The sequence below is a fragment of the Hylobates moloch genome, unplaced genomic scaffold, assembly GCF_009828535.3.
Source record: "Hylobates moloch isolate HMO894 unplaced genomic scaffold, HMol_V3 SCAFFOLD_6, whole genome shotgun sequence".
NCBI lineage: Eukaryota > Metazoa > Chordata > Mammalia > Primates > Hylobatidae > Hylobates > Hylobates moloch.
Genome location: NW_026652281.1, coordinates 81,554,919 through 81,577,175, shown reverse-complemented (window position 1 = coordinate 81,577,175; position 22,257 = coordinate 81,554,919). Strand labels below are relative to the sequence as shown.

Here is a 22,257-nt window from a genome sequence, read left to right as displayed (position 1 = left end):
TGGGAATTTTAGGACATCAGAATAATGGCCATTATTCTGCCTACCAGTTATGAAGCATCCATATACATAAATATTCATAGAAAAATAGACAGTCTAAGATAGTATTACACAACAAAATATCCTTATAACCACCACCGAAACCAAGAAATAAACATGGTCAGAATCTCAATGATATCCACCCCCCTCAATCATGTTTTTTTGGCCTGGAATTTTTTTGTCCATCTATTAATTTTCAACATTTTTGTCACTTTGTTTTATGTGCATTTCCTGTACATTGCATATGGCTAGATTTTAAAAGTAATTTGGTTTGACAAGCTCTGACTTTTGTTTGTTTTTGAGACAGGGTATCTCCCTGTCACCCAGGATGGAGTGCAGTAGCACAATTGTAGCTCACTGTAGCCTCAAACTCCTGGGCTCAAATGATCCTCCAGCCTCAGCCTTCTGAATAGTTGGGACTACAGGTGTGCACCACCATGCTCAGCTGATTTTTAAACTTTTTGTAGAGAAGATATCTCACTATGTTGCCCAGACTGGTTGTGAACCTTGGCCTTGTATAATCCTCCCACCTCAGCTTCCCAAAGTGCTGGCATTACAGGCGTGAGACGGCACACGCAGCCAACCTCTGACTTATAATAGGTTAATTCAGCCTGTTCATATTTATTTCAATAAGCAATATACTTTCTTTCCGCCTCATTTTACATTTACTATTTACATTTCATTAATGTTTTCCTCTGTGCCTTTTTTTTTTTCTTTTAACTTTGGTGGGTTTCATCAAGTTCCTGTTAATTCCCCCATCCCTTTTTTTTTTTCAGACAGAGTCTCGCTCTTTTGGCCAGGCTGCAGTGCGGTGGCACGATCTTGGCTCGCTGCAACCTCTGCCACCCAGGTTCAGGTGATTCTTATGCCTCAGCTCCCCGAGTAGCTGGGACTACAGGTGCGTGCCACCACGCCTGGCTAATTTTTGTATTTTTAGTAGAGACAGGGTTTCACCATGTTGGCCAGGCTGGTCTCACTCCTGACCTCAAGTGATCCACCCACCTCAGCCTACCAAAGTGCTGCAATTACAGGCGTGAACCACCATGCCCAGTCTTCCCTTTGCTAACCTGCTAGTGTTTATCTTCTTTCCCAAGAATCATATCCTTAAATTGCTCTATGGATACATGGTGAATAATCCTCCTCCATCAAAATGTTATGCCTGCCCACTCCTCCATCACTCCCTGAAAGATGCTGCCTTTAGCATGCTTCTAACTCTCCCACTCTCCCCAGTCCTCGAGTTTTATTACTGAGATAGTTTACAATTTTTTGTTCTAGTCTATTATGAGGATTTGTTGTTGTTGTTGTTATAAAACCCATATGGCTGGGCACAGTGGCTCACGCCTGTAATACCACCACTTTGGGAGGCTGAGGCGGATGGATCTTCTGAGGTCAGGAGTTCGAGACCAGCTTGGCCAACAGAGTGAAACCCTGTCTCTACTAAAAATACAACAACAAAAAAAAAAAAAAATTAGGGCATGGTGGCGGGTGCCTGTAATCCCAGCTCCTACGGAGGCTGAGGCAGGAGAATCGCTTGAACCTGGGAGGCGGAGGTTGCAGTGGGCCAAGATCACGCCACTGCACTCCAGCCTGGGTGACAGAACAAGACTCTGTCTCAAAAAAAAAAAAAGAAAAAAAAAGCCATATGTATGTGCACGGTAGAAAGTCAGGAAATACAGATGAGGAAAAATGAGAGTAACACTATTCGCGCCACCTAGAGTTCTACTGCCAGTACCTTGAATTGGTGTTTTATTTTATTTTTATTCATTTATTTCTTAAAGATACAAGATATCATTCTGTCACCTGGGCCGGAGTGCAGTGGCATAATCATAGTTCACTGCAACCTCAAACTCCTGAGCTCAAAGGGATCCTCCTGCCTTAAGGCTGTTTATTTCACCTGGGTGCAGGTGGGCTGAGTCCGAAAGAGGAGTCAGCAAAGGGTGGTAGGATTATCATTAGTTCTTATGGGTTTGGAATATTCATACAAAGTACATTCTCAAGGGTGGGGAGAATATTACAAAGTACTTTTTTTTTTTTTTTTTGAAATGGAGTCTTGCTCCCTCGCCCAGGCTAGATAGAGTGCAGTGGCGTGATCTCGACTCGCTGCAAGCTCCACCTCCCAGGTTCAAGTGATTCTCCTGCCTCAGCCTCCCAAGTAGCTGGGACTACAGTTGCCCGCCACCACGCCCGGCTAGTTTTTTGTATTTTTAGTAGAGATGGGGTTTCACCGTGTTAGCCAGGATGATCTCGATCTCCTGACCTTGTGATCCGCCTGTCTTGGCCTCCCAAGGTGCTGGGATTACAAAGTACCTTCTTAAGGGCGGGGGAGAATATTACAAAGTACCTTCTTAAGGGTGCGGGGGCGGGGCGGGGGAGAATATATCATATCAGTTAGGGTGGGGCAGGAACAAATTACAATGGTGGAATGTCATCAGTTAAGGCTATTTTCACTTGTTTTGTGGATCTTCAGTTGCTTCAGGCCATCTGGATGTATACATGCCGGTCACAGGGGATATGATGGCTTAGCTTGGGCTCAGAGGTCTGACATTCCTGTCTTATATTAATAAGAAAAACAAAAAATAGTGGTGAAATGTTAGGGTGGCGAAGATTTTGGGGGTGGTATGGAGAGATAATGGGCAATATTTCTCAGGGCTGCTTCGAGCAGGATTAGGGGCAGCGTGGGAACCTACAGTGGGAGAGATTAAACTGAAGAAAGATTTGGGGGTAAGGGGTGATAGTGTAGGGTTGTTAAAAGGAGCATTTGTCCTATAGAATTATTGGTGATGGCCTGGATGCAGTTTTGTATTAATTGAGAAACTAAACAGAAGACACAAGATCTGAATAAAAGAAGGAGAAAAATAGGTATTAAAGGACTAAGAATTGAGGGTACTCAGGACATCCAATTAGAGAGTGTCTAAGGGGGTTCAGCGTAGTTATTTGCTTGGTTGGCGAGTTTTTGGGCTCTATCCTTGAGTTTTTTTATGTTGTCATATACCAGGCCAGATTGATTTAGGAAAAAACAACACTCTTCATTTAAAAATATAGAGTCCTCCTTTTTCAGCAGTAAGTAAATCAGGGCCTCGGTGATTTTGGAGGAAAGAGAAATGCAAAACCAGCAATTATTTGTTAAAGAAGGATTAGAAATGGCTAGGAGAGAGTGAGTGAGATTGATAGTGTGGTGGAGATAGCTGGGGAGAGGTAGAGGGTGGCATAAGAATGGGAACGAGAATAAAAGTGAGTATAAAAGTAAAGAATAGGACTTCATCAGGGTGAAAGTATTGGAGTATGCCCTGTCAGCAAAGATCATCTATCCACTCCAAGAGGGAGTCAAGAGTGGCGGACTGGGGATAGATTTTCACGATGGAAAGGAAATGAGAGGTTTTAAGAGGCGGGCTAGTGGCTTATAACCTACATGGAAGAGGTTATGAAATGACGACAAAATAGAATAGGCCTGTGAGGTTGGAAGGAGATATTTTCCTTGGTCCAAGAACCGTTTGCTTTGTGTGGGAAGAGATTGATAGGTGGAAGTTTCAGTGGGAGAGTAGGTGGGAGTGACCGGTGAGAAGGAGAAAAACGGCCGTGAGGGACAGAAGTTGGAATGCTAGCTGCTTCTTTAGCTACCTTATCAGCGTAAGTGTTGCCCTGAGCAATGGGATCTGACGCCTTTTGATGGCCCTTGCAGTAATTGACTCCAGCTTCCTTTGGAAGTAAAAAGGCCTTGAGAAGAGTTTTTATTAAAGAGGCATTAATGATGGAGGACCCTTGCATAGTGAGGAAACCTCTTTCAGCCCATATAACAGCATGGTGGTACAGGATATGGAAGGCATATTTAGAGTCAGTATAGATTTTGATGTGTAGTCCCCTTGCAAGAGTGAGGGCCTGAGTTAAGGCAATGAGTTCTGCTTGCTGAGAGGTAGTGGAGGGGGGCAGAGCAGTGACCTCAATGATAGATGTGGAAGATACTATAGCATAGCCTGCCTTTGCTGGTGAGTGGTGATTAGGCCTGGTGGAACTGCCATCAATAAACCAAGTGTGATCAGGGTGAGGAACAGGAAAGAAGGAAATATGGGGAAATGGAGTGAATGTCAGGTGGATCAGAGAGATACAGTCATGGGAGTCAGGTGTGGTATCAGGAATAATGGGGGGGCCAGCCTAAAACAGTAAGGTCAAGTTGTTTGGACAGAAAGGCTACAGGGCATGGTCCCAGCTCTTGTATAAGAATTCCAACTGCATAGCCCTGCACTTCAGCTGTGTGTAATCAAAAGGGTTTGGGATGAGTTAGGGAGAGCTAGTGTGGGAGCAGCTTTTAGGGCTGTTTTTAAGGAATGGAAAGAGGAGTGGGGAAAGGATTTAGGATTTATGGGGTCAGCTAGGTTTCCTTTTGTGAGTTTATATAATGATTTAGTTAGGATGGCAAAACCAGGTATCCAAAGGTGAAAGTACCTAACCATGCCTAGGAAGGAAAGGAGTTGTTGCTTTGTAGAAGGGGTTGGGGTTTGGGAGATTATCCAGACACGATCAGCTGGGAGAGCACGTGTGTTTTTATGAAGAATTATGCCGAGATAGGTAATGAATGAGGAAGAAATTTGGGCTTTGGAGGGGGATATGAGATATCCCTTTGAGAATAGATGTTGGAAGAGCAGGAGGGTGTCCTGTTGGGAGGATTTGTAGGGGGAACTACAAAGTAGAAGGTCATTAAAATATTGAATAAGGTGAGAAGCAGATGGATGGAAAGAAAGTAAATAATGAGAAAGGGCTTGACTGAAGAAATAGGGGCTGTCCCTGCAGCCTTGCGGCAGTACAGCCCAGGTAAGTTGCTGAGACTGATGGGTGTCAGGGTCAATCCGAGTGAAAGCGAAGAGAGGCTGGGATGAAGGGTGCATAGGAATAGTAAAGGAAGCATGTTTGAGATCCATAACAGAATAATGGGTTGTGGAGGGAGGTATCGAGGTGTGGCTGTAGCCCAGGAATAGTCAAGGAGGCAAATAATTTGATTAAAATGTCTTGACCTAATAAGAGAGCTGGGCAGGTAGGGATAACTAAAAAGGAGTGCATAAAAAATGTTGTCCAGGCCGGGCGTGGTGGCTCATGCCTGTAATCCCAGCACTTTGGGAGGCTGAGGTGGCAGATCACGAGGTTAGGAGATTGAGACCATGGTTAAACCCTGTCTCTACTAAAAATACAAAAAGTTAGCCAGGCGCGGTGGCAGCGTCCCACCTACTTGGGAGGCTGAGGCAGGAGAATGGCGTGAACCCAGGAGGCGGAGCTTGTGGTGAGCTGAGATCACACCACTGCACTCCAGCCTGGGTGAAAGAGTGAAACTCTGTCTCAAAAAAAAAAAAAAAAAAAAAAGAATGTTGTCCAAGTTGGCACCAGAGTTGGGGAATTTTAAGAGGTTTAGAAGCCTGGCCGTGAATACCCACAACAGTTATGGGGGCAAGGGAAACAGGCCCTTGAAAAGAAGGTAATGTGGAGTGGGTAGCCTCCATATTGATTAAGAAGGGGACGGAGTTGCCCTCCACTATAAGAGTTACCCAAAGCGTCTGTGATGGTCCAGGAGGCTTCCCAGGCGATCAGGCAGCATCAGTCTTCAGCCACTAATCTGAGAAGATCTGAGAAGGAGTCAGTCAGAGAGCCTTGGGCCAGAGTTCCAGGGTCTCTGGCAGTGGCTGCTGGGCGAATTGGGCAGTCCAATTTCCAGTGGGATCCCACACAGATGGGACATGGCTTAGGAGGAATCCTGGGCTGTGGGTATTCCTTGGCCCAGTGGCCAGATTTCTGGCACTTGAAGCAAGATCCTGGGGGAGGAGGTCCTGGAGGAACGCCTGGCTGCAGTGGTTCAGGGGGTTGGAAGTTCTTGTGTGCTGGAGATGTGGCTGGGGTTTCTCTCACAGTGGAGGCAAGGAGTTGCAACTCAGAAATATGTTGCTACTTGGCTGCCTCTACTCTATTATTGTACACCTTGAAGGCAAGGTTAATTAAGTCCTGTTTTAGGGTTTGAGGGCCAGAATCTAATTTTTGGAGCTTTTTCTAATGTCGAGTAAAGGGTGGTAAAGTGTCTAAGGGTTATTGCCAAACTGGCATTGGACTGGGCTGGGTTTTTATATTTAATGAAAAAGAGCCTAAATGCTAACTGATTTGAGAGAGGTTGGATAAAGAAGAAGGAGCATTAACCTTGACTATACCTTCAGCTCCAGCCACCTCTCTAAGAGGAAATTGTTAGACAGATGGGGGAGGGCTAGTCACAGAAAAAAACCGTAAACTGGACCGGGTGTGAGGAGGGGAGGTGATAGAAGGATTATAGGGTTGGGGAGCAGAGGCTGAGGGAGAATTGGGACTTGGCTTGGCCTGACAAGGAGCAAGCCTGGGAAGGAGGGGAGAGGTCAGATGGGTTCATAGAAAAGGAGGATTTAGAGGACTCAGAGCTTGGGGTGGAGACTGAAGGAACAGACAGGAGAGAAAGAAGAAAGATTTGGGACGAGTCGCATTAGGAGCAGAGACTAGAGAGGGACTGATGTGTAAAAGAATGCCTGGATGTCAGCCATCTCAGACCATTTGCCCATTTTACAACAAGCATTATCTAGATCTTGTAGGATGGAGAAATTGAAAGTGCCATTTTCTGGCTATTTGGAACCATTGTCGAGTTTGTATTGGGGTCAAGCTGTATTGCAGAAGAAAATAAGGTGTTTAGGTTTTAGGTCAGGTGTGAGTTGAAGAGATTTTAAGTTTTTGAGAACACAGGCTAAAGGAGAAGAAGGGGGAATGGAGGGCAGAAGCTTGCCCATAGCGAAGGAGGTAAGTTTAAAGAGAAAGAGACACGGAGTGGTGAGCAGCCCGGGGCTACAATGTGGGTGAGCAGCCGAAGCAGGCGTCCCCACAATTGACTTGCCACAAAGGGAATGTGGGTGAATGACCAAGGCAGGCATCCCCATGGTGATCAGACACCAATGAAATGTGGGGTGAATAATCAGGCAGGTGTCCCCGCAATGATTAAACACCAAGGGAAGACTGTCTTCCCGAGTCTGTGACCGGCACCGGAGTTTTGGGTCCACGGATAAAATGTGTCTCCTTTGTCTCTACTAGAGAGGAAAAAGAGCTGGAATTGGAAGGACAGGGAGATTGAAGGGTAGCAAGAGAGGGAGATTGAAGGGTAGCAAGAGAGGCTGGAGAAGAGAGTGAAAAGACCACTTACCTGATTTGAAATTGGTGAGATGTTCCTTGGGCTGGTTGGTCTAAGGACCCAAGGTCGTAGGTGGATCTCCTCACGGAGTGAGAGCAAGGACAGGGGACTGGTCTCCCAAAGGAGTCCTCCTCTCCCGGGTTTTGGCACCAAATGTCACACGCATCTGTGTGAAAAGACCACCAAACAGGCTTTGTGTGAGGAACAAGGCTGTTTATTTCACCTGGGTGCAGGTAGGCAGAGTCCGAAAAGAGAATCAGCAAAGGGTGGTGGGATTATCATTAGTTCTTATGGGTTTGGGATAGGTGTACAAAGTACATTCTCAAGAGTGGGGAGAATATCACAAAGTACCTTCTTAAGGGCAGGGGAGAATATTACAAAGTGCCTTCTTAAGGGCAGGGAGGGGGAAGAATATATCGTATCAGTTAGAGTGGGGCAGGAACAAATCACAATGGTGGAACGTCATCAGTTAAGGCTATTTTCACTTCTTTTGTGGATCTTCAGTTGCTTCAGGTCATCTGGATGTATACGTGCAGGTCACAGGGGATGTGATGGCTTAGCTTGGGCTCAGAGGCCTGACAGAGACAGGGTCTCGCTGTGTTGCCCAGGCTGGTCTTGAACTGCTGGCCTCAAATGATCCTCCTATCTCAGCATCCCAAAGCGCTGGGATTTCAGGTGTAAACCACCATGGTGGGACTGTTATTAGGATTTTCATTAATCACTTCTGCAAAACAGTTTCTAAACACTTGATGCACAAATTCCTAGTCTATCCTCCACCATCTAAGCCGAACTCTCTCTCTGTATTGCATAATTCATTGCTAACTCTGCTACCTTACCTCTTCATCTGTCATTATTGTGAATTTGTAACCACTGCTGAGAGGATTTTCTTAAGGAAATCCCTCAGAGGGCATGTAGGTGATATATGCACTGAATCTTGAAGCCAGAAAATGTCTTTCTTTTGCCTTGGTTAGGCAATTACACTGGTTGGTTTTGATTCTTTGGTCACATTCCTTTTCTCTTAGCAATCTGTATTTTACTATATCCTGGCTTGTAGTATTGTAGTAATCCCTTAGAGGATTCTCGTTCCTTTATAAGTAACCTAATCTTTTTGTCTGGAAGCTTATAGGGTGTTTTTTCTATTTCTGGAACTCAGAGATTTTATCAGGCTATATCTAGATGCTTATCTTTATTCATGCGAGTCATTTTACTCTTCAGACTCAAATTTCCCACTCCACTGTTCCTGTTCTCTTCTTTTGGGACTCCTGTTGTTTGGTGTTGGTCTTCTGGATCAACCCTTCAGTTTCACATGTAATTGCAGGGCTCCTTCTCTTGAATTTCTGACATGTGATAGGATTTCTTCCAGTATCTCTGAGTGTCTCATTAATGACTATGCCAACTACCGAATATGTCTATTCTAGGTTTTTCCTGGCATTGAGGAAGTAATCACAGGACGGGTCTGTGAACCACTTGGGCCCACTGAGGAGGCCTGGAATTAAGATTCCATCTATCCTCTGACCCCCTTAAGCCCTTATTTTGACTGGTGGAGCACACTGGCATTTTGGGTTCCTAGGAATAAGCATAAACTTAGAGCCCATGTCTAGTAATCCCTAAGGAGCCTGGATATTCCCTCTCCCCAGGGCACAGACACCCTGGTGAGTGGCCATAGGTCACTTTGGAAAGGCTTGAAGGAAGATTTGTGCTGCAAGGACCTTCCTCCAGGGGACTGGTTATCTCCTTCAATCAAGGAGCTCTGGGTCCGCTAATGACTTAGGTCTGGAAAGGAATGAGAGGCTGGGACTCCTCACTGTGGCAATGGAGTCAGGATCTTGGCTACCAGACCTAGGGTTTCTCCTAGTGTATAAAGGAAGCAGGAGAGAAATACTCTGCAATGGCAGAGTAAAGACTTCCAAAAATCCATTCCCCCATAAAAGCAATGAGAACACTGGCAAAAATTGCCCAAATCAGCTTTTTCAGAACTCTATAAATTAACCAAAGGCTAGCTATTACAATCCAAGGCATGGTTTTTCTTTCTTTCTTCCTTCCCTCCTTCCTTCCTTCCTTCCTTCCTTCCTTCCTTCCTTCCTTCCTCTTTCTTTCTCTTTCTTTCTTTCTTTCTTTTCTTTTCTTTTCTTTTCTTTTCTTTTCTTTTCTTTCTTTCTTTTTTTGGAGATGGAGTTTCGTTCTTGTCACCCAGGCTGGAATGCAATGGCGCAATCTCGGCTCACTGCAACCTCCACCTCTTAGGTCCAAGTGATTCTTCTGCCTCAGCTTCCCGAATAGCTGGGATTACAGGTGTGCACAACCACACCGAGCTAATTTTTGTATTATTAGTAGAGACGGGGTTTCATCATGTCGGCCAGGCTGGTCTCTAACTCCTGACCTCAGGTGATCCACCCGCCTTGGCCTCCCAAAGTGCTGGGATTACAGGTGTGAGCCACCGCGCCCGGCCTCCAAGGCATGGTTTTTCAAGAAAAAACAGCTGAATCCTAGTAAGGAGAGTGAGCTTTGTGGTGTTTTAACTTGCTCTGCTCCCATTCTTCTCTCCCTTGGTCCACAGCAATCTTGATAACTAAGAGCCTCACAACTAAGAGACCTGTGAGAACCAGTAGCCTAGCAGCCATTGGAGGGGCAGAACAGGTTTGAACCTCAACAAAAGCTCTGTTTCCAGAGAAGTGTCATTATTTGACCTATCCACTGACTCCTTGAAAAGTTCTATTCTCAGGGTTTATCTTTTTTTTTTTTTTTGAGATGGAGTCTCGCTCTGTCACCCAGGCTGGAGTACAGTGGCACAATCTCGGCTCACTGCAACCTCTGCCTCCTGGGTTCTAGTGATTCTCCTGCCTCAGCCTCCTGGGTAGCTGGAACTACAGGCATGCAGCACCATGCCTAGCTAATTTTGTATTTTTAATACAGATGGAGTTTCACCATGTTGGCCAGGCTGGTCTCGAACTCCTGACCTCATGTGATCCGCCCGCCTTGGCCTCCCAAAATGCTGGGATTACAGGCATGAGCCACCATGCCCAGCCCTTAGGGTTTATCTTTATTTGACCTGACTCAGGACTTTTCCTTTACCAACAGCCATATCCCTAGGGCATTTGTTGAAAACAAACAAAAACAGGCAGTGACAACTGTTTAACATCACAAGTGCCTGGGGTGGTAATACCAGTTGCAGATATAAGAGGCTGACAAAAAACTTGAAAGAAAACCATGCCATATCCAATAGAGAGCAAAGCTCTGACATATTCTTAGGAATTCCTAGGTCACCAGCATGTCTAGGGCTGTGAGCATACGGAGAAAAGACCTGAGAAGACCCTATGCTTTCACCTCTAGCTGACCTTGTGGCTCTGTGCCGGCAGCAAGGGAAGGTTAGAACAGTAAACTGCCTTTGGAACACTGAGACACACACATAGAGCCCCTCGGAAAAGCTGGGAGAGTCATTCGTGAATGGCATTTAAGAAAATTTCTGTCCAGTCATTAGCTGACAACTAAGCTAACTTGGCTAACTGCTCTAACAGAGCACACTTCAGTGGCCGCACAACATAGAATACAGATGCGACTGAATTAGTCTAGGGATTCACATAACAAACAGTAGCAGCAACAACGTACAGTGACACTAACAAAGCCTGGGGAGGGGCGGAATCTAGTTTTCAGAGCTGCCACGCCTTTTTTTTTTTTTTTTTTTTTTTTTAAGACAGAGTCTCACTGTGTCGCCCAGGCTGGAGTAGAGTGGCGTGATCTCGACTCACTGCAACTTCTGCCTCCCGGGTTCAAGTGATTCTCCTGCCTCAGCCTCCTGAGTAGCTGGGACTACGGGCACCCGTCACCATGCCCAGCTCATTTTTTGTATTTTTAGTAGAGACGGGGTTTCACTCTGTTAGCCAGGATGGTTTCAATCTCCTGACCTCGTGATCTGCCTGCCTCGGCCTCCCAAAGTGCTGGGATTACAGGCGTGAGCCACTGCACCTGACTTTGGTTTTTAAAATGTCACTTTCAACCAAAAATGATGAGACATGCAAAAAAATAGAAAGTTTTATTTGTAACTTTCTTCTTCTTTTTTTTTTTTTTTTTAGATGGAGTCTTGCTTTGTTGCCCAAGCTGGAGTGCAATGGTGCAATCTTGGCCCACTGCAACCTCTGCCTCCTGGGTTCAAGCGATTTTCCTGCATCAGACTCCTGAATAGCTGGGATTACAGGCACCTGCACCACCATGCCTGGCTAATTTTGTATTTTTAGTAGAGACGGGGTTTCTCCATGTTGGTCAGGCTGGTCTTGAACTCCCGAACTCAGGTGATCCACCTGCCTCAGCCTCCCAAAGTGCTGGGATTACAGGTGTGAGCCACCGCGCCCAGCCCTTTCTTCTCCTTTTAAATAGAGACAGGGGCTTACTATGTTGCCCAGGCTGGTCTCAAACTTCTGGGCTCAAGCGATCCTCCTGCCTCAGCCTCCTAAACTGTTGGGATTACAGGCAGGAGCCACCATGCCCTGTCCATAGCAATGATCTTAAAGAACAAGAACAAAGTGACAGAAGCTATTAAAGGATCTGCGTCACTGAAGACAATGAGACTCATAAAAATTTGAGAAGGGCAGGGCCAGGTGCAGTGGCTCATGCCTATAACCCCAGCACTTTGGGAGGCTGAGGTGGACGGATCACTGGAGGGGTCAGGAGTTCAAGACCAACCTGGCCGATGTAGTGAAACCCCATCTCTATGAAAAATACAAAAATTAGCCGGGTGTGGTGGTGGGCACACGCCTGTAATCCCAGCTATTCACGAGGCTGAGGCAGACGAATCGCTTGAACCCAGGAGGTAGAGCTTGCAGTGAGCCGAGATCATGTCACTGCACTCCAGCCTGGGCAACAGAGGGAGACTCCATCTCAAAATAAATAAATTAATTAATTAATTAATTTGAGAAGGGTAGCCTATATCAGATGTGGAGAAACTTCTGATGACCTGGATTGAAGACTAGACACAGAAGCATAGCTCTCTCAGCACCATGATGATCTCAGCCAAAACAAAAAGTCTGTGTGCGACATTGAAAGAAACGGCTGGACCCAACTATTAATGTTGAATTATTGCTAGCTCTGAGTGGTTTAAAGGATTAATTATGTTATTAATTACATAACGTAAAAGTGAGTGGTGAGGTTGGGCATGGTGGCTCATGCCTGTAATCCCAGCACTTTGGAAGGCCAAGGCGGGTGGATCACTTGAGGTCAGGAATTCGTGACCAGCCTAACCAACATGGCGAAACCCTGTCTCTACTAAAAATACATTGGCCAGGCACGTGCCTGTAATCCCAGGCACTCAGGAGGTTGAGGCAGGAGAATCGCTCCGGGAGGCGGAGGTTGCAGTAAGCTGAGATCATGCCACTGCACTCCAGCCTGGGTGACAGAGCGAGACTGTGTCTCAAAACAAAAAAACAAACAAACAAACAAAAAAGTGAGTGGTGAGTCTGTGAGTGCTGATGTGAAGGCAGCTGAAGAATTTTTGGAAACTTTAGATAAGCTGATTGTGCAGGAAAATTACTTGCCAGAGAAAATCTTCAATATGGACGAAACTTCCCTATTCTGAAAATGGATGCCTAAGAGAACTTTCATCCATAAGGAGGCCCAGTCAATGCCAGGTTTCAACGCTTTGAAGAACAGGAAAACAGTCTTCCTTGGGGGACAATGTTGTAGGCTACAAATTGAAACCCTTTGTGATCTGGCACAGTGAGAACTACAGGGCCTTGAAGCACATCAGTAAGCACACATGGCCAGTGTACTACAGGAGCAATAAGAAGTCTTGGATGACCTAGCTCCTCTTCCAAGATGCAATCCTGAATTGTTTTGCCAGAGAAATGCAGAAATACTGTTTGGAGAATAATATATTTTTCAAGATTTTGCTTATTGTTGATAAGGCTCCCGTACATCCTCCTTTTACTGGTGATATTCATCCCAATATCTAAGTGGTGTTTTCCCCTCCAAACACCACCTCTTTGTTTCAACCAATGGATCATGGAGGTATAGCAGCTTTTAAGGCCTATTACCTGAGGAGACCTTTGCCCAGGTGATTGCTGCAGCTGAGGAAGACACTGAGACAATTCTGGAAGGATTGCAACACATCTGCGACTTCATCAAAAACCCTGCTTAGACTTGGGGTGATGTCACCATGCGGTATGAATGCCATCTGGAGGAAGACACTCAAAAGGTTGGTCCATGACTTAAAAGTATTTGTTAAGGATGAGGTGGTTTCAAAAATCAATAAAGCTGTGGTTGAGGTGGCAAATAATTTTAACCTGTGTGTGGATGAGGATGACACGGTAGAGCGCCTAGAGGTAATTCCTGAGGAATTGACTAATGAGGAGCTGTTGGAACTGGAACAGGAATACATAGCTGAACAAGAGGCAAGAGAAAAAAGAAACTGCAGGAGAAGAAAAACCCAGAAGAAAATTCACAGTGAAGGGTTTAGCAGAAGCTGCTGCAGACCTCAACAAAGTCCTTAAAACGTTGAAAACACGGACCCCCAGACTGAATGGTTTTCATTAATAGAGAGAGATGTTCATGGTGCATTAACTGTTTACAAGCAAATGTATGATTAAAATAAAAGAAAGAAAGAAGCCAAGCAAACCACCATGGACATTTTTTGAAAGAGTAATAGTCCCTCAAGAAGAGCCTCAGGCAGGTCCTACAGGAGGGATTCCAGAAGAATGTGTTATCATAGGAGATGACAGCTCCATGCATGTTATTGCCTCTGAAGACCTTCCAGTGGGGCACGATGTGGAGGTGGAAGACAGTGATCTCGATGATCTTGACTAGTGTAGGCCTAGGCTGATGTGTGTGTGTGTGTCTTGGTTTTTAACAAAAAAGTTTAAAATATTGAAAAATACACTTTTTAAAATAGAAAAAGTTGGCCAGGCTGGGTGGCTTATGCCTGTATTCCCAGCACTTTGGGAGGCCGAGATGGGTGGATCACTTGAGGTCAGGAGTTCGAGACCAGCCCGACCAACATGGAGAAACCCCGTCTCTATTGAAAAAAATACAAAATTAGCTGGGCGTGGTGGCGCATGTCTGTAATCCCAGCTACTCGGGAGGCAGAGACAGGAGAATCGCTTGAATACGGGAGGCGGAGGTTGCGGTGAGCCGAGATCACGCCATTTGCACTCCAGCCTGGGCAACAAGAGCAAAACTCCATCTCAAAAAATAAACAAATAAAATAAAATAGAAAAAGCTTCTGGAATAAGGATATAAAGAAAGGAAATATTTTTGTACAGCTGTACAATGTGTACTTTAAGCTAAGTGTAATAACATTTATTAATGAGCTTATTGACAAAAGAGTAAGTTTAAAAAATTAAAAAGTTTGGCTGGGTGAGGTGGCTCATGCGTGTAATTTCAGCACTTTGGGAGGCCAAGGCAGGTGTATCACCTGAGGTCAGGAGTTCGAGACCAGCCTGACCAATATGGTGAAACCCCGTCTCTACTAAAAATACAAAAATTAGCCAGGCGTGGCGGTGTGTGCCTGTAATCCCAGCTACTCAGGAGGCTGAGGCAGAAGAATCACTTGAACCCGGGAGGTGGAGGTTGCCGTGAGCCGAGATCACAATACTGCACTCCAGCCTGGGCGCCAAAGCAGGACTCCATCTCAAAAAAAAAAAAAAAAATTTATAAAGTTACTAAGTGAGTGCAAAAGTAATTGTTGGAATTTGCCATTTGATTTTGGAATACATTCTTAAATAAATGTGGTTATGTTATACATCATTTTAATGGTCATTTCTCACTTTATTTTTTTTAATGACTCATTACTGCTGTTTATTTTACGTTTATTTTAGACTATGGAAATGATGTTAGACAAAAAGCAAATTCAAGCGATTTTCTTATTCAAGTTAAAAATGGGTCATAAAGCAGTGGAGACACTTCGCAATATCAACAACACATTTGGCCCAGGAACTGCTAACGAACATACAGTACAGTGGTGGTTCAAGAAGTTTTGCAAAGAAGATGAGAGCCTTGAAGATGAGGAGCATAGTGTCCGGCCATCGGAAGTTGACAATGACTAACTGAAAGCGCTCATTGAAGCTGATCCTCTTAAAACTACACGAGAAGTTGCCCAAGAACTCAACCATCAACCATTCTATGGCCATTTGGCATTTGAAGCAAATTGGAAAGGTGAAAAAGCTCAGTAAGTGGGTGCCTCATGACCTTACCAAAAATTTAAAAAATCGTCATTTTGAAGTGTCATCTTCTCTTATTCTATGCAACAACAATGAATCATTTCTTGATCAGATTGTGACGTGTGACAAAAAGTCGATTTTATATGACAACCGGCAACAACCAGCTCTGTGGCTGTACTGAGAAGCAGCTCTAAAGCACTTCCCAAAGCCAACCTTGCACCAAAAAAAGGTCACGGTCACTGTTTGGTGGTCTGCTGCTGGTCTGATCCACTGCAACTTTCTGAATCCCAGTGAAACCATTACATCTGAGAAGTATGCTCAGCAAATCGAAGAGATGCACCGAAAACTGCAAGGCTTGCTGTGGCATTGCTCAACAGAAAGGGCCCAGTTATTCTCCATGACAACAACCACACATCGCATAACCAACGCTTGAAGTGTTGAGCCGGGTGCGGTGGCTCACGCCTGTAATCCCAACATTTTGGGAGGCCAGTGGACGGATCACTTGAGGTCAGCAGTTCGAGAACAGCCTGGCCAACATGGTGAAACCTGTCTCTACTAAAAATACAAAAATTAGCTGGGTATGGTAGCTGGCGCCTGTAATCCCAGCTACTCGAGAGGCTGAGGCAAGAGAACTGCTTGAACCCAGAAGGTGGAGGTTGCGGTGAACCAAGATTGTGCCACTGCACTCCAGCCTGGGTGACAGAGTGAGACTCCATCTCAAAAAAAAAAAAAAAGTTGAATGAATTGGGCTATGAAGTTTTGCCTCATCCACCATATTCACCTGACCTCTTGCCAACTGATTACCACTTCTTCAAGCATCCCAACAGTTTTGCAGGGAAAACGCTTCCACAACCAGCAGGATGCAGAAAATGCTTTCCAAGAGTTCGCTGAATCCCGAAGCACAGATTTTTAAGCTACAGGAATAAACAAACTTATTTCTCATTGGAAAAAACGTGTTGATTGTACTGGTTCCTATTTTGATTAATAAAGATGTGTTTGAGCCTAGTTATAATGATTTAAAATTCGTGGTGCAAAACTGCAATTACATTTGCACCAAAAGTTGCAGTTAGCTAAAATTAATTTATTACTGCAGAAAAAATCTTTTTTGTAAATTTAGTGTAGCCTATATATATAGTGTTCATAAAGCCTACAGTGGTGTACCATAATGTCCTAGGCCTTCACATTCACTCACTACTGACTTACTAACTCATCTAGGGCAACTTCCAATCCTGTAGGCTCCATTCTGGTAAGTGCCCTAGGTACTTACCATGGCATACCATGGTATACCAGTGTGGCATATCATTTTATCTTTTATGCTGTATTTTTACTGTACCTTTTCTGTGTGTTTAAATACACAGATACCATCGTGTTACAGTATTATATATATATATCACCTACAGTATTCAGGACAGTAACATGCTGTACATATCTGTAGCCTAGGAGCAATAGTCTATATGGATAGTCTAGATTTATAGTAGCAGGTTATACCATCTAGGTTTATGTAACTACATTCCATGATGTCTGCACAATGACAAAGTCGCCCATGACACATTTCTCAGAATGTATCCCCATTGTTAAGCAACACATGACTGTATATAGTGCCTTTATACTCAAAGATAAATAGTTTGTAGGTAAAAGGATGTAACAAGATATGCCATGCAAAAGTAACTATAAGAGATGTGTTTGCTGGGTGTGGTGGCTCATGCCTGTAATCCCAGCAATTTGGAAGGCATATTTCTTTTTTTCTTTTTTCTTTTCTTTTTTTTTTTTAGATGGAGTCTCGCTCAGTCACCCTGGCTGGAGTGCAGTGGTGTGATCTCGGCTCACTGCAAGCTCTGCCTCCTGGGTTCACGCCATTCTCCTGCCTCAGCCTCCTGAGTAGCTGGGACTGCAGGCGCCTACCACCATGCCCGGCTAATTTTTTTGTATTTTTAGTAGAGATGGGGTTTCACCGCGTTAGCCAGGATGGTCTTGATCTCCCGACCTTGTGATCCGCCCACCTCGGCCTCCCAAAGGTGTGAGCTACCACGCCCAGCCTGGAAGGCATATTTCTTCAGCCCAGAAGTTTGAGACCAGCCTGGGCAACATGGCAAAACCCATCTCTACAATAAAAAATACAAAAGTTAGCTAGGCATGGTCGAGGCTTCAGTGAGCTGTGATCGTACCATTCATTCCAGCCTGAGTGACAGCAAGACCCTGTCTCCAAAAAAAAAAAAAAAAAAAAAGGAGAAAAAAGGAGGCCAGGCACAGGGGCTCATGCCTATAATCCCAACACTTTGGGAGGCCGAGGCATGCAGATCGCCCAAGGTCAGGAGTTCGAGACCAGCCTGGCCAACATGGTGAAACCTCGTCTCTACTAAAAATATAAAAATTAGCTGGGCGGGTGGTGGGAGCCTGTAATCCCAGCTACTTGAGAGGCTGAGGCACAAGAATTGCTTGTACCCAGGATGCGGGGGTTGCAGTGAGCCGAGATCGTGCTGCTGCACTCCAGCCTGGGCAATAGAGCTAAACTCAGTCTCAAAAAAACAAAAAAAGGGATGTGGAGTGGCTATGCTAATATATATATCAGACAAACCAGAATTTAAGACAAAAATTGTTACTAGATACAAAAGACATTTTATAATGATAAAGAGGTCAATCCATCAGGAAGCCGTAATAATTGAAAACATACATGCATCTAACAACAGAGCCCCAAAATACATGAAGCAAAAACTGATAGAACTGAAGGGAGAAATAAGCAATTCAACAATATTAGCCAGAGATTTCAATACTCTACTTTTTCTTTTTCTTTTTTTTTTTTTTTTTTTTTTTTTTTTGAGACAGAGTCTCGCTCTGTCCCCCAGGCTGGAGTGCAGTGGCTCAATCTTGGCTCACTGAAAGCTCTGCCTCCCGGGTTCACACCATTCTCTCTCAGCCTCCCAAGTAGCTGGGACTACAGGTGTGAGTCACCAGGATGATCTCGATCTCCTGACCTCGTGATCCACCCACCTCGGGCTCCCAAAGTGCTGGGATTACAGGCGTGAACCACCGCACCCAGCCTTTTTTTTTGGCAACGGAGTCTCACTTTGTCGCCCAGGCTAGAATGCAATGGCACAATCTTGGCTCACTGCAACCTCTGCCTTGGGTTCAAGTGATTCTCCTGCCTCAGCCTCCTGAGTAGCTGGGATTGCAGGCATGTGCCACCACACTCAGCTAGAATTTTTTTGTATTTTTAGTAGAGATGGAGTTTCACCATGTTGGCCAGGCTGGTCTTGAACTCCTGACCTCAGGTGATCTGCTGGCCTCGGCCTCCCAAAGTGCTGGGATTACAGGTGTGAGTCACCACACCTGGCCTCAATACCCTACTTTCAATAATGGATAGGACAGATGATCAACAAGGAAACAGACCAAGCAATATTGGAGTACACTGCCCATCTACTTTGTTCCTAGGGACACTATAATCCATTAGCTACTGCCAAGACCTCTGCAAGCCAAGAAATTAGATTGCCTGGTGGTCTCTGCTGCCCTTTACAGTTGATGTATCTAACTTGTGAAGGTCCCTTCATATCCCGAGATCAGAGGGCCCACCTCAATGGTGCATTTCCTACAGCCTTACTTGGCCTACAAAGGACAGCAACCAGAGAACTTCTCAAAGATACAGCTACTCCCTTCAATGCCCTAGCAAAAGGAGTGCCTTCTGGGTCCTCTCATAAAATAGAGTTGATAGAGTGCACATGATAAATGCAATCTATCACGCTAAGCCTTTAGATTCTGTCTTCCTTGTGATTGCTAGGAAAGATCTAGCATCTCATTTCACCAACCACTTAATAGTGGTAGGCCACCATGAACTCCAAATTCCAGTCAACCAGCCAAGTAGTCTCTTACAGCCAAATTCAGGTACACAAGCTAACATATTATGTCTGGAGTCTCTAGCACATGCACCCATATCAATGAATTTGGCCTTATCTAGTATCACATTCTCCCCTCACTGGTCTAACATCCTTAGCACCCATCTTCCCAGACACCCTAGTTTTCTGCTAACGTATCAACAATGTCCTGCAATTATTTTAGTGTGTAAGCTGGGCCATTTCCTCCTGAGTCTCAGTGTGTATCTGTCCCCCTGAAACAAGGTGAGATTTTTTTTTTTTTGAGATGGAGTCTCATTCTGTTGCCCAGGCTGTAGTGCAGTGGCACAATCTTGGCTCTTGGCAACCTCTGCCTCCCGGGTTCAAGCGATTTTCCTGCCTCAGCCTCCTGAGTAGCTGGGATTACAGGTGTGCACCATCATGCCCGGCTAGTTTTTGTTTTTAGTAGCAACAGGGTTTCACCATGTTGGACAGGCTGGTCTTGAACTCCTGACCTTAGGTGATCCACCCGCTTTGGTCTCCCACAGTGCTGAGATTACAGGTGTGAGTCACTGTGCCTGGCCCATGATGAGATTTGACCCTATTAAAGACCTACTGGCAACAGATTGGTTGTGGTGGATTTTGAGGGTATGAGCATCCACTTTCAAGGCATTTGCCCAGGTGAGGTTATCACAGGGTTTTCAGACAGAGGAAAGTGAGTCTCTTCAGACTGTGGACATCAGGCTACTTCCACTCACAAGGGAGACTCTGAATGACGTAGGAGTTCAATACTGTTGGCTTCATCTGGGTCCAACCAGATTCAACATTCCAAATTTCTGGATCCTATTCTTTCCCAATTAGTGCCCTAGTTTTTGCATGACAAATTTGATTAGACTGCAAATTCAACTCATTACTTTTCAGCAAACCACACAATTAAATTATGTGTTTGACTTTCAGCAATATCAGCCCTGGGTCTACACAAGTCAGAGATTGTTTTAGGCTTGTCATGGAAGCATTCTGATTCTCAAACTGTGACTTGAGCTGAGAGTGAATAGACCTGAGCTTGCCATTTTCTCTTTGTAATAACTCAACTGTACTGAAAAGAATCCATCGCACGCCACAGTCCTTGTTCCTTGGTCATTACTGCTGTCACTGTAGTCAAGAATAGCAGCCATTTGGGTTCCCAAGGCATGTGCTTCAGTCAGCACTTCACCACCATCACTTGACAGCATCACTAGCTGGAATGCTACTGCAGGCCATGGGTTGCTGGCATCCCACTTCCCATGGCAAGGAGCTCAGCAGGGAGCTCAAGCCCAGGGTGTGATTAAATAAATCCCCAAATCCATCTCTGCAGGTCTGTCTCCTGGGATCACTCCCAGTGCCACTTATTATATCAGTTAAGATTCAATCAAAAGGCAGAAGCCACAATGGGAGTTTAACGTAAGGAATTATTATTATTATTTTTTTTTTTTTGAGACGGAGTCTTGCTCTTTCGCCCAGGCTGGAGTGCAGTGGCGCAATCTCGGCTCACTGCAAGCTCCGCCTCCCGGGTTCACGCCATTCTCCTGCCTCAGCCTCTCCGAGTAGCTGGGACTACAGGCGCCCGCCACCATGCACAACTAATTTTTGTATTGTTAGTAGAGATGAGGTTTCACCACGTTGGCCAGGCTGGTCTCGATCTCCTGATCTTGTGATCCACCTGCCTCGGCCTCCCAAAGTGCTGGGATTACAGGCATGAGCCACCCCGCCCGGCTGAAGGATCTCTTGAGCCCAGGAGTTTGAGGCTGCAGTGAGCTGTGATTGCACCACTATACTCCAGCGTGGGCAACAGAGTGCTGTCTCAATAAAAAAAAATAAAAAAAAAGAATACAGAAATAAATACAGAGGTGGCAGATATAAAGATCAGCTACTATCCCCAGGGCTGAGATACAGTATCCAAGGAAGAATCTTCTCCCACCAGGGCTGAGATCCAGATGTCATTTGAAAGGCATGGCAGAGAAGCCACTGACATGCCTCACCAAATGAGACCTCCTAGAAATCGGCCCTCTGGGATATCAGGTGAAGCTGCTATTCCACCAAGCACTGTTGGAACCAAGAACTGTAGGAAACTCACTCTGCAGGAGCCCATTGTTGGAAAGAGCTTTGCCAGTGCAAGGATCAAGCCCTGTAGAGAGTCAGGCCGTTAGAGGAGTCAAGCACGAGAGCATGCAGACTCAGTGAGAGCCCAGTGCCTGAGGAAGCTGTACCCATACAGGAACCAAGTGCCAGAGAAAGCCATGCTTTCTACCTGTTAGAAAAAGTGCGCTTGGTGAGAGCACAGTGCTGGAGAAAACTAGACTGCTACAGAAGTCAAGTACTGGAGAAGCGTGCTCTGCCAGAGTTCAGTGCTAGAGAAAGCCACATGAGGGTCAGGACCAGTGGTGGGTGTGCAAAAACTGTCCAAGTGCCAGGAGCCACTCACTGCAAAGGCAGCATGTGGTATGGGATTTGTGGTGTCCATATTGGGGGAGGGAACGTGGTAAAGTGTTGCAAACTGGGGTCTTTGAGCCTCCCAAGGACTTTTCACTCTGGACATGCATCTAGGGCAGAGAACCACTGGGATCTGCCCCTGAAAAACTGCAGCAAGAGCAAGAAAAATGAAACCTCAACAGAACCAGAACCAGGAAGAGCTTCCCCTTCTTCTTGCAATGTCCCACCAGCGCCCTCTACTGACAAAGCATAACATCATGTTCTTTGCAAGGAGAAATGTAATAGAAGTCCAGCCCGTTATCTTAGAGCAGGTACTGGAGGGTGACATTTAGAGCTGAGACAACTGATTGAAAACCGACATAGTGCCAGAATCCCCACATAGACTCTCTGACTCATAGACTGAAGGTCAATATGACAGGAAGGTCTAAGTGAAAGCCCCTGGAACTTCCCCTCCCTAAAGAGAAAAGAAGCCAGTAGAAATACCACATTCCTGAGGGAAGCACAGAGATTAATGCCGCCATCAAAAAATTAAAAGAAGCAAGGGTGATGACACCTATCACATACTCATTTAACCCACCAGTGTGGCCTGTGCAGAAGTCAGATGGAT

The 22,257-nt window shown here is 45.3% G+C and overlaps 1 protein-coding gene and 1 pseudogene across 2 annotated transcripts in view; both read left to right on the top strand.

The window, feature by feature from the left end:
* The window catches only part of BCL7C (BAF chromatin remodeling complex subunit BCL7C), a 57,081-nt gene that overhangs the window by 25,765 nt on the left and 9,059 nt on the right, over positions 1-22,257 (top strand). The window lies entirely within an intron of this gene.
* Positions 26-16,354, top strand: LOC131383824 (histone-lysine N-methyltransferase SETMAR-like; annotated as a pseudogene).